General features: G+C 37.0%; 1 long non-coding RNA gene across 1 annotated transcript; it reads left to right on the top strand.

Annotated features, from left to right (window-relative positions):
• The first annotated feature begins 608 nt into the window (after nucleotides 1-608).
• Nucleotides 609-9,006, top strand: LOC109366420. Its single transcript, XR_002112735.2, has 4 exons — nucleotides 609-673; nucleotides 4,693-4,885; nucleotides 6,777-6,810; nucleotides 8,518-9,006. It is a non-coding gene; the product is annotated as an uncharacterized LOC109366420 (long non-coding RNA).
• The last annotated feature ends 8,025 nt before the right edge of the window (nucleotides 9,007-17,031 follow it).

Here is a 17,031-nt window from a genome sequence, read left to right as displayed (position 1 = left end):
ATTTTGTGTTTAAAACAAGTATACTGAGCCAAATCTAGTCCATATATTTGATGCCAAACTGAGTTTTGAATGAATCTTTCTACCAATATTTGCTATACTTCCAAATGTTAAATTCTATTGCAAAATTGTTACCAGCTGTGCCTTCTTTTATCTCATCCATATACTGTAAAATCTTTGCCAAGTGAGCTGCATTTTTTATTTTTATTTTTTCCCCTTGGTAAAATATCTTCTTTCTTGTTCTTGTTGAGCAGTGAAACATCTATGAGAGCTGAATTTGGATACTGCCAGTACCTGGGGTGACATAAAGAGGAATTAACCCCCTGAACTGGAGAGGTGGCCATAGGGCAGCATACTATGGAAAATACATGAGGAGAGTGGTACAGCGACATTTGAAACATATAACAGAACCTGTGTACTTATCTCTACTTTTTTACCTGCTGTATGGGAACTGTTGAGTCACAGGCCTGAACCACTGATTGAGCACCTGGGGAAAGGACCCGGTCAGCCCTGGAAGCACAGGTGAAGGCAATTCAGCTGTGTGACTGGAAGGATGGAGCCCGGCTGTAACTCTCTTAGACCTCATTTAAGGGCTGACTGCCACTAGCAAAGGCTCTCTGGTTGGAGATGTCTTCTCTGTGGAGTTATTTCTGCAAGCCTTGACTCTCAGAGACTGGTGAGCTTTTCTCTTTTTTCCTTTTTAATATCTTCCCATTGTGCTGGTTCTTTTGTTGTTAGATTTTTGTAGCATCTTCCTATTGTGCTGATCTCTGCTGTTACACCTGCACTACTGTTAAATTTTCAGAGGAGATTTTCAGCTTGGATAGAACCAGGCAACGGCAGAGTCTGCCTAATAAGGCTGTGTAAATGTAAGACCTGGTCAGATAAGTTTCTGGGCAGCCTGATCTGTCTATAGAGCCAGCTGTACTTTTGATGGGTTGAACTATTGTTTTCTTGAATATTTCTCCTAGCCTGAGTTATCTAGTGACTCTAAGGTTACATCTTTAGCAGTGCTTAGGGACTATACACTGTTACAATAACAGATAGGATTTTCTTGTAGCAGGAGTGATCCGCTGCTTACCGTCTTCTGTGTTTTTTTTTCTGGCAGTAAATCGCATATAACTTCAGGGACTATTATGGCTATTATGGTCTATTTTAGTATTAAGCTCTACTGTATGTAGAAAAGTTGAGAATATATTCACAGTGGCCCAGAATGGGCTAGAAGCATAGAGCAACCGTGAAATACATTAATGTCCAGCTGTGTTAGTTTTTAACTCGATGCTCAGATGAGTAATGCAGCCTACCCTGGGGTCTGTAAAGAAGCTGTTTCTACTAATGTGAAACTGTGCTCAGAATCAGGAAGAGGAGACTCAAGATTCAAAAGCTATGAAGTGCTAAGGTCCAAGGCACAAAGAGAATATCTTAAATACTTTTCAGCTGCAGAAGATTTTGAGACACATTCAATTCTTTTTTTCTGTCAGAACATACAAAAAGTTTCTATATCTGCAAAGACTGAATTTGAGTAAAGTTTTGTAAGTTGATGGAAGTTTTAAGTTGGGAATGTAGTGAATCAGCAGAACATAGTCTTGCAAGCACTACAGATTTTGTCTGGTCCTCAGTTCCAGAAGGAGCAGCTGTTTGAATTCTGGAAGGGTCTTTCTTATCTGCTGCCTGTGTTGAAAGGCTTCCTGCTGCTTAAAAGCAGAAGCTATGACAGTTCAAGTTCGATATGTTTGCTGTGGCAGTCACAGCATCTCTTATATTTAGTAGATTGTAATAAGACAAGACACAAATATTCACTGACATGTTAACTTGTCACTTGTTTTCTGAAGACAGTGGATAAAATTACCTGTCAGCATCTCATTGTGTGTTTGTTTGTAGGGGAACCATATTAATTTCTACAGAGTTAGCCCTGCAGAGAAGGACCTGGGGCTCCTGATGGACGGAAAAACTTAGTATGAGCTAGCAGTGTGCTCTTGCAGCTTAAAAGCAAATGGTTTCCTGGGCTCCATCAGAAGAGGGGTGGTCTGCAGGGGCAGGGAGTTGATTGTCCCTCTCTACTCTGCCCTCATGGTGCCCATCTGGAGTTCTGTGTCCAGGTCTGGAGTCCCCAGTACAAGAAAGACAGGGAGCTGTTGGAGAGGGTCCAGAGGAGGGTCACGGAGATGATCAGGGGACTGGAGCACTTCCCCTATGAAGATAGGCTGAGGGTGCTGGGCTTGTTCAGCCTGGAGAAAAAGAAGGCTGCAGGGTGACCCTTCCAGTTCCTAAAGGGAGCCAGTAAACAGGAGGGGAATCAACTCTTTGAAAGGGTTGATAACTGCAGGACAAGGGTAAATGGTTTCAAATTGAGGGAGGGAAGATTGAGGTTGGATGTCAGGGGGAAGTTCTTTACAGAGAGAGTGGTGAGGTGCTGGAACAGGCTGCCCAGGGAGGTTGTGGATGCCCTGTCCCTGGAGGTGTTCAAGGTCAGGTTGGATGGGGCCCTGGGCAGCCTGGTCTAGTATTAAATGTGGAGGTTGGTTGCCCTGCCTGTGGCAGGGGATTGGAGATTTGTGATCCTTGAGGTCCCTTCAAACCTGGGCCATTCTATGATTCAAAACTTAGGTTGTTAACATTGAGTCTGAGTATGGTTTGAAAAATAAAAAAAAGCCTTACATGGGCTTCAGGGAGAATGTGAAATACAATAAATTTATATGGAATTAGATGAAGGGGTTGGGCCATCTACCCTTATGAACTTTCTGTCTCTTCAGTGTCTTAACATTTTTTTCTGTCCTTGTACTGTTTTTTTCTTACTGATGGTTTTTTCTTACTTGCCCTACTGAAATGTGATATCCTTTAGTGGTAATAGAATTTTTCATATAGTCATGCTATGTGATAATTGAATGAATATAATTTCTAAGCTTTCTGTGCTTACTAGAGTAGAAAGGAAGCGAAATGAAATATATGTGGTGGCAAGGTTTCTGAAAGGAGGCAAAACTTGTTTACAACACACATCAATCTTTCATTAAGTAAGCATCCTAATTTATGTACAATTTATTAAACAAGTGGAATGATCAGACTGAAGTGCGAAACAGAACGCTTTGTTTGTTTGTGTTGGCAGTGTCCCAAATGACCATACAGATGAATCTCAGAAGAGATGAATTTAGAATATTTGCAGTGCTGAATTGAATGTAGAGCACATTAGCTAGCATTTGTGGTAAGGAAATGGAAATTAAGCCTGGATTCCTTTTCCCAGCAATATACCTTTCCATTTTGACTACGATTTTGCTCGTGTTATTCTTTGAGCACGATACTTCATAACTCAGTGGTTTAGTGGCCCAGTAAAATCATCTGTGGATTGTAGTACTACTTAATATAAATACAATTGATCTATTGAGAGTCAGTTTATGCAACTTTAATACTGATATAGTATTGTGAAGTTTAAATTAGATGAAAATTAGTTTAAAGCAAATATTATGATTTAAAGAAACAGCAGGAGTCAGATGTTATGCTGTTAACACAGGCTTTTCTATCTTCCTGTTTTCAACCCTCTCCTTTCTAATGCCAAATCTTGCAAGAATTAAACAAAATGTTCTATATATTTCACTCTCAGTAATGGAAATTCCAGGGCTTTTCTGAGACTCCAGTCATATATGACAACCTGTGCAGGAATGTTCCTCTCTGACAGACAGCTTTTAGAGCAACTACTGTATTCTTTAACAATATAACACTGAATGCTTTCTTGGAAAGCTTTTAGGTGTCAGACCAGAATGGAAGACACAGTTGGCTGTCTTGTCTGAATTTATTGGTTGTTTACTAGTCTCTCACTCTGTTTATGGGAATCTTTCTTCTTGTCCCTAATATTTTATTGTTTTTGTTTGGTAGATTTCCGTCTTTCTTTTTCATTTTCTGTATTATTTGAATTATTCCTTACTTTCTCCTGTCCACTTGTGACTCACTCAAAGTTGCAAGCATTCCCTATCTTCATCAAGCAGAAGACTTGTTTTTCTGCTTCATTTGTTTCTGGATTGCAGAACTTGGGCTGTTTTACTTCTTTGCTGTCTTTCTTCACGAGAGTGGAACAGCAGTTGCTGTTCCTTGGAAGGGCTGCTACTCTTTGCTTAAAGGACACATTAAGTATCAGTCACTCAACTGTGTAACTAGAGCTGCTGCAGGAGGGCGTGTGTTTTCTATCAATCCCTGAGATTTTCTTTGTTGTTTTTGAAAAATCTAAGACCCTGTTTAAGCGAACAAATGATGTTGTAAGTGACAATGAGAACAGATACAGAATTACTTACAGACCTGTTCTGTCACTGTACGTGCATGTTCTCCCATGACACTGGTGATAGTACTTTGATTTTCTTCCAAAAGAAGCCTTAGTAGTCAAAGTGAGAAAACTTGCTTCTCAAGTAAGAAGGAAATACACTGAAGTTAGAGATTGCTGAACAAAGCCTAAATAAGCAAAAGACCCTAGCTGACTGTCTCCTTTCCCTGTATATGAGAGAAATTAATGTTACTAAAAGGCAAATCTTTAAGTAAATCTGCTATTCAGTAATATTTGTTACATCCTCTTTCAGATTTACTCTCTGTATGCTGTACATATTATATCAGATGAACACATGAAAATCCTAATGAAAATTTGACCACTAGAATATTAAAATTAATAAAGACAAGCTGTATTCTAATAATCCTATGCTTTTTCTTTTTTCCAAGGCACAAAGTAAGCCATCTATTGCAAAACCGGAGTGCTTGTCAGAAGAAATGTCAAAACCAGTCAGCACTCAGGACACAGCTATGAGTAGGTTTTTTTTTTTTTTTGCTGCATGAAGGGGTTTTCATTGTCTGGCATTCAGAGGTTCTTTGGCTGTGTCACCAGTGGTTTATACATAAGGAATGAATGATGAAAGTAAGTTGAACTGTTCATTAGTTTAACTTGTGCCATCTTGGGAAGACTCAGGATTGAATTTTTCATTTCAAACCCAATGTTCCTGCATAATAGTGAAGAAAATAACTCTATAAGCCTTGAAATAACAGAAGCCTGTCTTGCCACGGTCCTATGCCCTGAGGCACAGAGCAGTGTTTGATGTCTAGTAAGTGTGAGGTGAAGACAGCCTTTTTGTTAGAGTACTAGTAGTGTCTCTATCTCCATGTGTTCACCTATTTTCATAACAGTTTTTAAAGTTTTGTTGAATTGGTCACTGGATTTAGAGATGACTCATTCAAATCTGGTCTGTAAGTATGCATATAGATGAAAGCAAGAGTAGACTTGCTTAAAGCTGATTTCTCTCAGAATTGAAGCTAAAAAGTGTAGATAAGCCTTTGTTCATGCCATTAGTACAAAACAATCAACCAAACAAAACAGAATAAGGCGAGGCACTTGAGCTGGGTAAATCAAGCAGATCCTTCAAAACAGCTTGTCTAATTACACTTCTGATTCCCAACAGCCACATCAAAATACCTTTCACCTTTCTGTATGTCCTTTTCTCTATCTGTCCCTCTAGCTGTCTATCCATCTGCCTCTAAGAAAAATACCTAAATGGCTGAAGTCAAGCCTGCATTTATATTAACAGTGAAATAAATGAACATTTTTTTGTTTGTCTGGCTGTCAGAAAAACTCCTCGGTTCCACCCTTCAACCAGTTTTAATTTGTTCATCTAGTTTGTTTTTTTCCTACAGTATTGACTTCGTTCATCTTTCAAGATATGATCTAGTAAATCCGAATGTTTACCCCTCTGAATAGAGAATAAGCAGAAATCCATTATGATTAGTCCCTGAGCTGTTCCTGTAGCTAAGAGCTAAAGGAAGGTAGCAATTGATATACTTATCTGAAGTTACTCTTCAAATGTGTTTTTTTTTTTTTGAGCTTAATTATGCAGTTTGAAAACAGAAGGAATTTGTCATTCTGATATACTATATTTTGGCCTCTGAGAGTGGATTTTGCTTTCAGGTTATGCACAGACAGCTTAAATCTTAAAAGAATGCAGGATTGAAAGATATTTCTCTATACTAAATTAATAGCGTGGAAGCTATTATCAACATCTGAAACTAAACCCAAAAATTCTAGGCAGACACAATGAAGTTAGGAAATAAGAAACAATAAAACCAAACCAAATAAGTTATGTTCTTATTAAAATTAATGATCACTTCATCTTTGGCCTTGATTGGTGTGAAATATGTCCCAAACTCTTCACTTCCCTCATTAGAAAAAGGAAATTAAAGTTCTTGTTGCCATTTTCCCACTCCTAATCTCATTTCCTCGTTTTCCTCTCTCCCTCAACCCTTCTTCTCCAGGGACTTGCTGAGCAAAGTAGCAAGTGTCAGTGGAGGGCTCCAGAAAGGATGTGATAAAGAACACATAGCATAGCTGGCAGTTTCCTTCACCAATGTGCTTTTCTTGCAGTTTGCATTACTTTACTTTTGGGTAGACTATATCTGATATATGTCCAGGTGTTTCAGTGGCAAACAATATCCTCTCACTCGTTGCTTGAGTAACGTTTTCTCACCTCAGTGCTAAAAGTTAGAAAATAATAACACTGAAATCACTGGAGAGCAGTGTGATCTAGTGATGTGTGTGTTGATGTGGTTGCCTTGCCATCTGCCAAGGGTATAATTTCCAGGAGAGAACTTGTTTTTCATCTGACACCTTTACTGTACCTTCTTGAAGGGCTGAATGTTCATGCGTGCCCTACTTACTCTGGGGAGACCCATTGTGTTTGGCTGATGGGGCACTGTAAAACTATCGTGTAAATAAAGACTGAGAGTCTAAATGGCTTGACTGCACTATGATTTCTTTTTAGATCATCTGAATCGTGCATGAATTCCTCCAATCAGGTGATTATATGTTTTACTCTATGGGTTCATTTAATTCTGATAACAGATAAATAATTCTGCAGTACGTGTGTATACGATCATGCCTGCAAGAGATGCAAATCTTGTTTCATATCTCCAAAGTTTACTATTCCTGATAGTGGTGTATGGAATGTGTTGCAAATTGATATCAGCTGCTGTACCTTTTGTACTTATTTTTTGTTGTTTACAATTTATTATTTCTTATCTTGCATGAAAACAAGCAAATTAATCAGCTATATAATAATAGCTAACCTGAAAAATAAACAATGTAACTGCAAACACAGAGGAAACAATATACAGACACAGCATTTCCCAGAAGGTGCTATGTAAATTGTATGCTATGTAAATTATTGATTTTTATTTTTAGTACCAGAGGACTTCATTGGTTGTTTATTTCAGAAATGCTTGCCTTGTAGCATTACACTAGAAAGTATAAATGGTATAGAAAAATGGTGGAAACCTGTTTATTTTCCACAGGTAGTTTCTGTTAGATTTTCATAGGTGGGTCTTAAATCCTAGAAATCAAATTAAAGAGCAAGTTTAACCTAGGTGTCTTAGGAGCTATCTGACCCTGGATCCTTCTTCTTGGCATAATGTAAGATGCAATAAATTAGCTATATAGAATACCAAAGGCAATATAATTATAGCCTTAAGGAACTCTTTCATGTGTTGTATTGCTTCTGGTCTTCACCCCAAAGTCATGTCTTGGGCAGTCTTTTTGTTCCTTCAGTATTTCCAAAACAGCTTCTAAAGCAAGAACTGTGATTCCCTCTGTATGATGGTCAATATCTGTTGACGTTAACTCCTCTTCACATCAGTTGCTGCATCTATGTTTTTCCAATAGCTAGATAGGCTTGAAGGAAAGTGTTATGAGAAAATCTGTGCAAAAGTGTCATGGGAGCAGCTGTTTGTGCACTATGCACAGAGATTGTGCTCCATAAAGAACAGTCACATCCTGGTTCTGTAAGGTGCTCATGGAATATGTAAGACTCTAGTATGTAAGTAACTAAGCCACTATGTATGTGTGGTAGTTTTTGTTGCTTTTTAAATTTTTTTTAATTGGCAGTTCCAAAGTTGAATGCAAACAAGACAACAAAACAACGAAACAACATAAAATCACCCATATGCTTATTATGTCTTTATTGCTACTCTTTTTGTAAACTTTCAAAGCAATAGATTTGGTCATGACTCATAGGCATTTTGAGGTGGAGTTGACTTTTACAGCCATATTGTTTTTGTATGCTTATTATCGTGCTTGGGATCTGTGTTTCACATACATAATTTTAATTGTTTTTTACTGTTCTTTTATGTAACTAAATATGTGAAGACAGTATATGTGCTCATGCACGTTACATGTTCCAGACAGCAGGCTTCACATACAAACACTTGAGCTAAATAAGAAGTAGATTGCCTCTGTCTGGTACAGAAAATGAACGCTAGAAGCAGAAGCAGTGACAAACGTTGGCACTGCCAGCAATGTAATCCATATTCTGTAAGAGGTTGAAAAAGGTTAGGATGAGGTGGTAGCCAGCAGAGAGAGAGGGGTGTACAGCAGTGATAAACTGATATTATTTTGGCACTGTCAAGTTAATTGTCTGACCCCTTAGTTCTGAATAATATAAAGGAAATCACCAAATGGGAGAAGAAATACAACAAACACTAATTAAATGTGTGCTCTCACTCTTTCAGGCTAATTAACACAGTGGTTAAGCTTTGGAGAATTTAAAATGTGGCATGAAGTGTTCAACTTGGAGAGGACAAGAACAAGCAGAATGAAAGGAAAAAACACCCACAAATCCAATCATGTTGATACTCTAACCTTCTTTCTGTTTCAGCCCACCTAAAATCTCCAAGTGAAACTCAAAGTTGCGTGGTTCTTTTAGTTGCACTAAGAAATGCTAGAGACCCTGTGAGGTTCACAGGTCATATGACTGGGTTTTCTCCAGTGCTTTGTTACCCTCAGGAAGCCACTCAGATTGTTTGAGAATGTGAGAATGTAGTGCTTACTGCCTATATATTGTGCAGATCAGCTTCTTCCAGATAGCAGACAGGGGCTTGGGATTCAGGCAATGTAACTCATATCCATGGGGTGCCATTAAAGTGCTATCTCGAGTCACTTTAGTTCTCTGAATCTCAATTTCTTTTTCCAAAGCCACTTTAGATACGTGCTGTGTGACAGCCAGAAAGTGGTTTTTATTATTCTATGTTGCTTTCTAAGTTTCGAGTCGGGAGAAAATTCTAATCTCACAAAACTTGAAGTACTGGTAAGGTTTTAGAAGTTGAATTTCCATAAATTCTGCATGCACATTTTTCTGCATTGACAGACTTCAACTGATCCTCATTAGCCTTCATATTAGATATTAACAGGTAAATTCATACATTCCCACCAGCAATACTCAACAGTTTAAATTTATCAGCCTCCTTTTCTATTGCAAACACTAGCTTGATTTCCTACTTATATCCAAGTATGCACTTGCATATTTTAATTAATATTTAATTGTATTAGTACACAAAAAAAGTATTAAGTATTTAATTGTATTAGTACACAAAAAAGTATTACATATTTTCCAAGTGGATTCCTTAGTTATACACATAGTACAAGATTTTAAAAGAAATATCTTTAGAAACACAGGATACCAATAATGTCCATCAATTCTTTCAAATTAACTCTAATAATCTTTAAGATCATTTCATGCTGAAGAACACTATTTTAAAATAACCAACAGCAACCAAATCATGCCTCTTCATGAAGTGCGAGCAGCCTCTCATTCTAGCAGAGTACAGCTGCTTTGGATGTCCAAATCAAACACATTTTAAAATCCTAAAATAAAGTGTGAATGCAGTGAGAATTGTGCCATACACTCCTCTGTAAAAGCATGACTTTGAGCGTCATTTTTTTTTATGATGGAGTTTAACTGTTATGAATAAAAGCACAGAAATCTGATTTTCCTCTGCTTTTTCACTGGCATTTTGATATACGTCCCACATCTTCAGGTTAGCACAAACCAAAACATCTGTATCACCTTTAGGTCTATTCTTTTTCCTGCTAATCCTGTAGGAGTCAGGAAAGTATTTTGAAAGGAATTATATGTAGGAGTCCCAGTCTTATCTCCATTTGATCTGAGAGGACTGAGTCAGCTGGGTGTCTATAAGCTTCCAACAAAATCTTACTGCGAAATTTGTGAGTAACTGTAGTGTGGTCTACAGGTTAGCAGTGAATTGGATCCATCTAGATGCCTGAATCCTCCCCTGTTACTCTTCTTCAATAAAAAAAGATGAAAGCTGTCTGTTAGATCAGGAATCACTTTTCAGACAGTTAAATACAAACACCACATAGTCTTTGAGTAAGAAAGTCATCCAATTACACTTCAGAGGATGGTCCTTTGTGACTACATTTAAACCTAATCTAGACATTTAACATTTTTGGGGGGCAAATAAATAAAATACAGTAATCACAGATCCGTCACAGTGATTCTCATTAGAAGTGTATTATTGATATCTGTGTATCCAGTATGAGCAGACGAGTTTCTTCCCTTTGATGCCCATATGAAATAGAAATATAGAATTGGATGTTAAAAAAATAAAATCCTTATTTCTCACAAAGCAATTGAGTGGGTATGAAATTGATGAAATTAATAGTAACATAACAGTTGCTACCATTAATTTCAAATCTATATTTTAAATTACATTAGTATTGGTGTGGTTTTCTTTCCTGAGAGTTATAATGTTTAGAAGGTAGGGCATTTGTTGATATGGAACAGGTCATTGCAGATTGCATTAATACATTTTCATGAAGTCATTAATTGAAAAATATTTCCTTTATTTGAGAACAAAAGTAGCATTGCTTGAATAATGATGGAGATGTCATGGTTTGCAAAACACTTCAATATTTTTCATAGCAAATAATTTTCTTGTGTTCCAATAATAGTAGAAGCTATATAAGCTGGGAGCTCAGTGCATTCCAAGCTTCAGTAATTTACTGTACTTTAAGAAGGGCAATCAGAGTGGCAAAGCAGCAATTCATAAGCGATTGCTATTTAGGCAAGAGGCATAAAATTTTTGATTAGGCAATTTAGGCATTGTTTAAAATGAAGTTGCAATTAGATAACCTTCACTTACTTAATATATCATCATTAATTTTCATCAGGCATATTTGTTATTTTTGGCATCAGAGAAAGGCTAATTAAATTGTAATTCAAAATTTAAATCTATATCTTGGTGCAAGCAGTCAGCTTCAGCATTGCTTTCATGAAGATATCTGTTTTTCTTGGCATTCTGTTAATGAAATGACCCTGGCTGTAAATCCGTGGTTAATACAGGTAGATTAATAATACTGTTTTACAATCATAAACTAACAAGAAAGTTGCTCCCATATTTGTTTTGAATAGAGTAATAAAGTTTATGCTGAAATTGATTGCAAAATGTACAGTAACTATTTTTAGAGCATTTACTGGTAAATTTTTCCTAGATTTACTTTACTGAAGATACTTCAAACTTACATGAATAATTCTTCATGAATACTGTATCTCCATGTTCTCATTTTAATGAGATATCACCTACATAACTTAAATTCCCAGACTGAGTAAGCAATTATTTTCTTGCTTAGATCCTTGCTCTTACTGACTGGAAAATGTTTTCTGTGCTCTTAAGTACTCCTACCAATCTACGAGGTTATGGCTCTATTGCAGAAGATAAGTAACTCACTTGGTGCTTAAAAAACAAGTAAAAACAAAAACAAACGAAAAACAAAAACCCCAAATGATATTAAAGAAAGACTACTGATGAAGAATTGAGGTCTGAGAAAGCTTCGAAGTTGCACAAAATCCAGCTTTGCATTGCAAATAAACTTCTCTGCAGAAATGGTTCTGCTCTACAATTCCAGATGCAACCACAAAAAAGATATAGAAACAATAACTGTATTTGTGCTGTAGCTATTGGAAGGGAATGACATTTCAAAACTTATTTTTGAAGTACTTAGTGCATGCACACTCAAAGGCAGAAGGTATAATAACTGTCAGTTCTGTTATCAGAAAAATGTTATTTGCTATTAATTCCGTATCTAACACTAAATTTCTTTAGTCAGTTATTTTTAATCTGTTTTGTTACCCAGAGTTTTAAAATGCATTAATGATAACACTTTTTTTTTTTCCCATGGAAAAAAAGCTGATATCAAATCTGAGAAATCATTAATTCAATCTGATGTCTGTGGAGAGATGGACTTTAAAGAGCTTGAACAGCATAGTTCAGTCTATGCACGGAGAAATAGTTTGAAGTCAACCTTAGGCCTCTGATTGAAATTTTTATTAGAGTGGTTTGTTACTAGCTGTCTTGTTCTGGGACATTGTTAACTGCATCTCTAGGAAGGCTTTAAGTTTAATGACTTGAAACTGCTCTTGTTTAGCACAGTAGGAAAGGCATGTAAATCTTTGTTAGAGTTAATAGTTTAGATAATTACCGCAGTTTTCAGACTTGCTCTTTCATTTGACAGGTAATTTCGAGGACTGAGGAAATGTGTCACTTGTGAGCCCTATCAAGAAAATGTTTTTTCTCTCTGCTTCACTACACTCTGGTCTGTTAATTCAACTGCAGAGTGAGAATAGAAACAACTTTGCAATATCAAATTTATTGGCAAGACACAACAGTTCTACTGCTCAGTGGTTATTCCTGCAGAAATCTTGAATATGAGATTTTCAAGGAGACAGAGCAATGTTATCCTATCATAAGCACTTCACTGATTTAGTTTTTTGGCTCCATTGGTAAAGCCAGTTATTTTAAGTTTAATACGCTTATATGTAGAGCATTCAAGAGGTGATTCAATATTTGATAAATGAAAATGAGTATTTTATTAAAGAGCTGTAATTTCACAGTTTTGGAAGAGAGCAACAGATTTTTGGCAACTGCTAACAAGAAAAAAAAAACATTTACTGTTGAATATTTGACATTCTTAATTAAAATTTAAGACTCACCATTGTAGCCTTGTAGCCATTTCAGTTTATGAAGTTTAATCTCAGCTATTAATTCCAAAGTGAATGATGATAGACTTCAAACTTGTCATTTCCTGCCTATTAAAGATATGCTCAGTATATTTGACTAAAAGGCAACTGTGAGAATTGACTGTAGATATATCAATATTTAATGCAGGACTAAGTAACACTTCATCTTTAGAAACAGGACTGACTTTAATGACTGTGCCACAGAAAGCTAGTAGCTAGTTTTTGATGGTTACCAGATGAATAAAGGATTTATTTATAATGCTTCAGACAATAGAGACAACCTCTAGATAAAACAGATATTATAATGTAAGACTGTCATTCTAACAATGGTATTCCAATTGCAGTAAGTGCAAGCCTGCATCATTTAAGGTAAGGACATTTTCTTGTGGAATAATATAGAAGGCCTTTTTATTTATTTCAAAGTGTCCAAATAGAGGCAAAATGTCCTAGGCCATTGCACCATTTCCTATCAGAGACCATAAACAAGTGAAATGGAACTGTTCTTTTTACAAGCCAAGCCAATATTTGTGAATTTGCATAGGTCACTCCCACCTTCTCCTGGTCAAGTTTATTTTGTTGAAAGCTTACTGGAAGTCAGTCCAATTTAATTTAATCACCAATCAAATTCTTTCAGGCAGTTTTGTGAATTCACCACCAAAGAGTCTTACAATATTAATTTGGTTCTTTCACTCTTTTATGGCATTCTCCAGAGAGCTGAATGAACAAAGTACAGCTCTGTAAATGTAATTTCACAAAGAAAAAAGAAAATAGTGTATTCAATGTGGAAAGCCTTGAGAAATGCAGGGTATTTCTATGTGCTAGGTGTATATTTTGCCTTGCAAAGCAGTGAATGTTTGTGAATCCATTTAGGGGTGAAAAGAAAGACGTTCTATGCAGTAATGCAGTCACAGAGCTCTAACCTCTGGATACAGTGCTCTTGTCGGCTCTGATGCTGTGCATCTGCCTGTTCAAGCTGAATGACATGGTGCTGAACTGGCTGTGCAGGACTTGAGAATGTGCATAGGGGATGAACCATGAGACTAATTTTCTTTTTTTTTTTTTTCTTTAATGCTTTTTCTTCCATCTCAGATAATTTGAGGAGAGAACTCAGAGGGGCTGAGGATTACTTCTTTGTACAGGTTTTGACTGGGAGAGTTAGTTTTCTTCTCTGCACTCAAATGCTGTAGTCCTCTGGATTTGTGATGAAAACAGTGCCGATAACACACCACTGTTTATTTGTTATTGAGCAGTGCTTGTGCCAAGTCAAGGTCTTTCCTGGTTCTTATGCTGCATTGCTAGTGAGGAGATGGGGGTACACAAAGATCTGTGAAGGGGACATTGGGCAACTGACCCCAACTGGCTGAAGGGATATTTCACACAGTATGGCTGGTGGTGTATCCAGCAATAACAGCTGAGGTTAAATAAGGAGAGGGGATGTTTAGAGTTATGGTGTTTGCCTTCCCAAGGAAACATTATGGTAATAAGCCCTGTTTTCCTGGAAAAAAATGAACATCTGCCATCGATGGGAAGCAGTTAATGAATTCCTTGTTTTTGCTTTCCTTACAACATAGCTTTTGCTTTACCTACAAAACTATCTTTACCTCATCTCATGTTTTCTCACTTTTACCCTTCTGACCCTCTCCCCTGTCCTGCTGAACTGGGGAAAAGCAGATGGCCATGTGGAGCTTAGCTGCCCTCCCTGGGTTAACCTATGACGCTCTCATAGAAAGTGGACAAGCCTAGCCTGTTGAGGTGACATCCTGCAACTGGCAGCAGACAGTGCTGCTATAGGGAAAATCTGGTGCCATGCAGCAGCTGGAGGGCTCTGCAAGAGCCAGTACCATGGCTGCCATGACACCCCCCACCAATCCCTCATCTCTTGTCAGTTTACTTGGGCCTAACATATAGCATTACTAATTCCCATACTATATTCAGGCCAAAATAGCCCAAATTGACTGAAGCTTGAACATGATTCTTTTAAATGTGCAGTAACTCTCCTAAAATTAGTGATGACAATGCACAAACTACTCCTCAAGCTCTCATTATGTCTCACAGACTTTCAGGTTCCCTCATTCACAAGTAATTTGTATGGCATGTAGATCCATTAGAATCAAGATGTTAAAACGTACAGCACCTGTTCTACTTATAATAGGAAGCTGCTGTATACTGGATACAAATATGTGGCACTATCTGGCTAAATTTTGTAAACCGTACATGAGGCTGGGAAGAAGAGGAACATCTCGTTTAGATTTCAGATCAAGACCAGGTAGCTAAAAGCACACATTTTAGTTTGCTATTGTAGACAAACATGAATTGTGATTTGAATCTCAACTCCGCATGGATCATGATTGTACAAATATTTTCCTTACATAGTTGAGAGCACAACAGTGTATCCTTTAAATCCATCCAGCCACAAAGGCTAACAGTGATAGTTGTGTTTTTGGCAAAAATAACCGAATTGTCCATGTCTAATGAAATGGGACAACCATTCCTATATCAGTTTTCATCGTTACTAAGATAAAATAACAAAACATTATTCACAAACTCTAATGGTGAGCTACAGCAGAAAAGTTGCTGAGGCACTCCAGCTAATTCATATAAAGTTGAGCTAATTTCTTTCAGTGTGGTTTGCAGGAAAAAAAACAAAAACAAACAGTATTGCTTAAGAGTAATGGATGTATGAAGCTCTTAATGCTGTCTGTTTTCTCATGTATAAAATCAATCTCCATTTATCTTCAAGAGAAGGCAGGGTTATGTAAATTAGTCCTTCTGAGATGTCAGTAGATTATAGCAAGCTGAAATAAAAATGTTTTACAGCAATAATATATTTCTTATTATTATTATATGGGTATACTGGATCTATGGAACTGAGATTAATTCAGGCAGTAGAAGGCATCTTTTGTAAGTGTGAATACCTGTGTTATGTTTGCTACAGGATATTATCAAAGAGAAGAGCTGGTAGGATGCTTTTTCATTTCTGCAGTGTATTTAAAATAGTGTTTTTTTTTAATCCATGAGCTTAGAAGGACTGCTCATTTTATGGTGAAAAAGTCCTATTGGTAGGGAAGCAGAAGAATCACTTAATTCAGCCAATTTTAAACCTCATTGGCATCCTGCACATTTAGAATAGTTTCCTGTTTACTGGGGAGTCCATGATGCTGAAAATAAATGCAACTGCAAATTGAGATTTTATTTACTGCAACTTATACAACTGCAGGTAAAACCTTGCAGTAACTGCTCACATAGCACAGCTCACAGCTGTCAGGAGATATAAACAGCAGTATAAACTGTGAGCTAATAGCTCAGCAGGATATTGATAGCAAAAACTGTTGTCAGTCAACTGTGATTCTTTCACAATTGAGGCTCATGCATGCAGGAGGCTCCAGATGCTGTCTATTGTAGCTCCTGGGCTTTCCTATAGAGCTCAGAGGAAAGAAAAACATGTTTTAATGTCTTGGGAAAGGTGATATTTGAGAGGCACATTTTTTCCGCGATTCTCCCATTGCACCACACACATTACTTATAGAATATGAAAATTGTTCCAACAGTGGGAAGTCCTACTCCCCAGGCTTTTATTCAGCGAATGATTGGAAGTAGAAGCTTGTTTTCTTCTTTAAATTAGACTTGTTGCTTCCCTTTTATTAGAAAATGTGGCAATCTATTTTTCTTAAAAATCTTAATCTTTAAGTCTAAGTTTCCCTAAATCTGTTCTCTAGTTTTTGGAACTTACAGGTGTTGCAGAATGAAATTCTCTGGATTGTCACAATGTGCAACAAAGTCTCTGATCTTAACATTCCCTTTATGATAACACTTCTGCCCTGGAGGGGAGAGTAAAACTACCAGCAGGTCTTTCACAATTCATGTTATGTGAGTAGTAGAGCATATGTAGTATTCCCAGAAATAACTCACAGTAGGAGATTTTGCTTCCAGGAGAAGCACAGGACTCTGCTTTCTGATACTTTAAGGCCTTTCAATAAAGATGGCATTTCTATAGTTCTCATTATCACAATCAGAGTTAAAAAGAAAAAAAGAAAAACAACAACAAAAATATAGTTGAGGGGAAGAATAACTGTACAAAAATACAGGTATCGTATAAGAAATTTGTTCATGTACCCAGAAGCCTAAAACAGTCAGTTGTGAACATTTTACACTGCATAAATATTCCTTCATAAAGAGAAAATACAGGTTTGTTTATACTGTTTTAGTTTGC

The sequence above is a fragment of the Meleagris gallopavo genome, chromosome 2 (genome assembly GCF_000146605.3).
Source record: "Meleagris gallopavo isolate NT-WF06-2002-E0010 breed Aviagen turkey brand Nicholas breeding stock chromosome 2, Turkey_5.1, whole genome shotgun sequence".
Classification (NCBI taxonomy): domain Eukaryota; kingdom Metazoa; phylum Chordata; class Aves; order Galliformes; family Phasianidae; genus Meleagris; species Meleagris gallopavo.
This window is presented reverse-complemented; position numbering and strand designations above follow the sequence as displayed.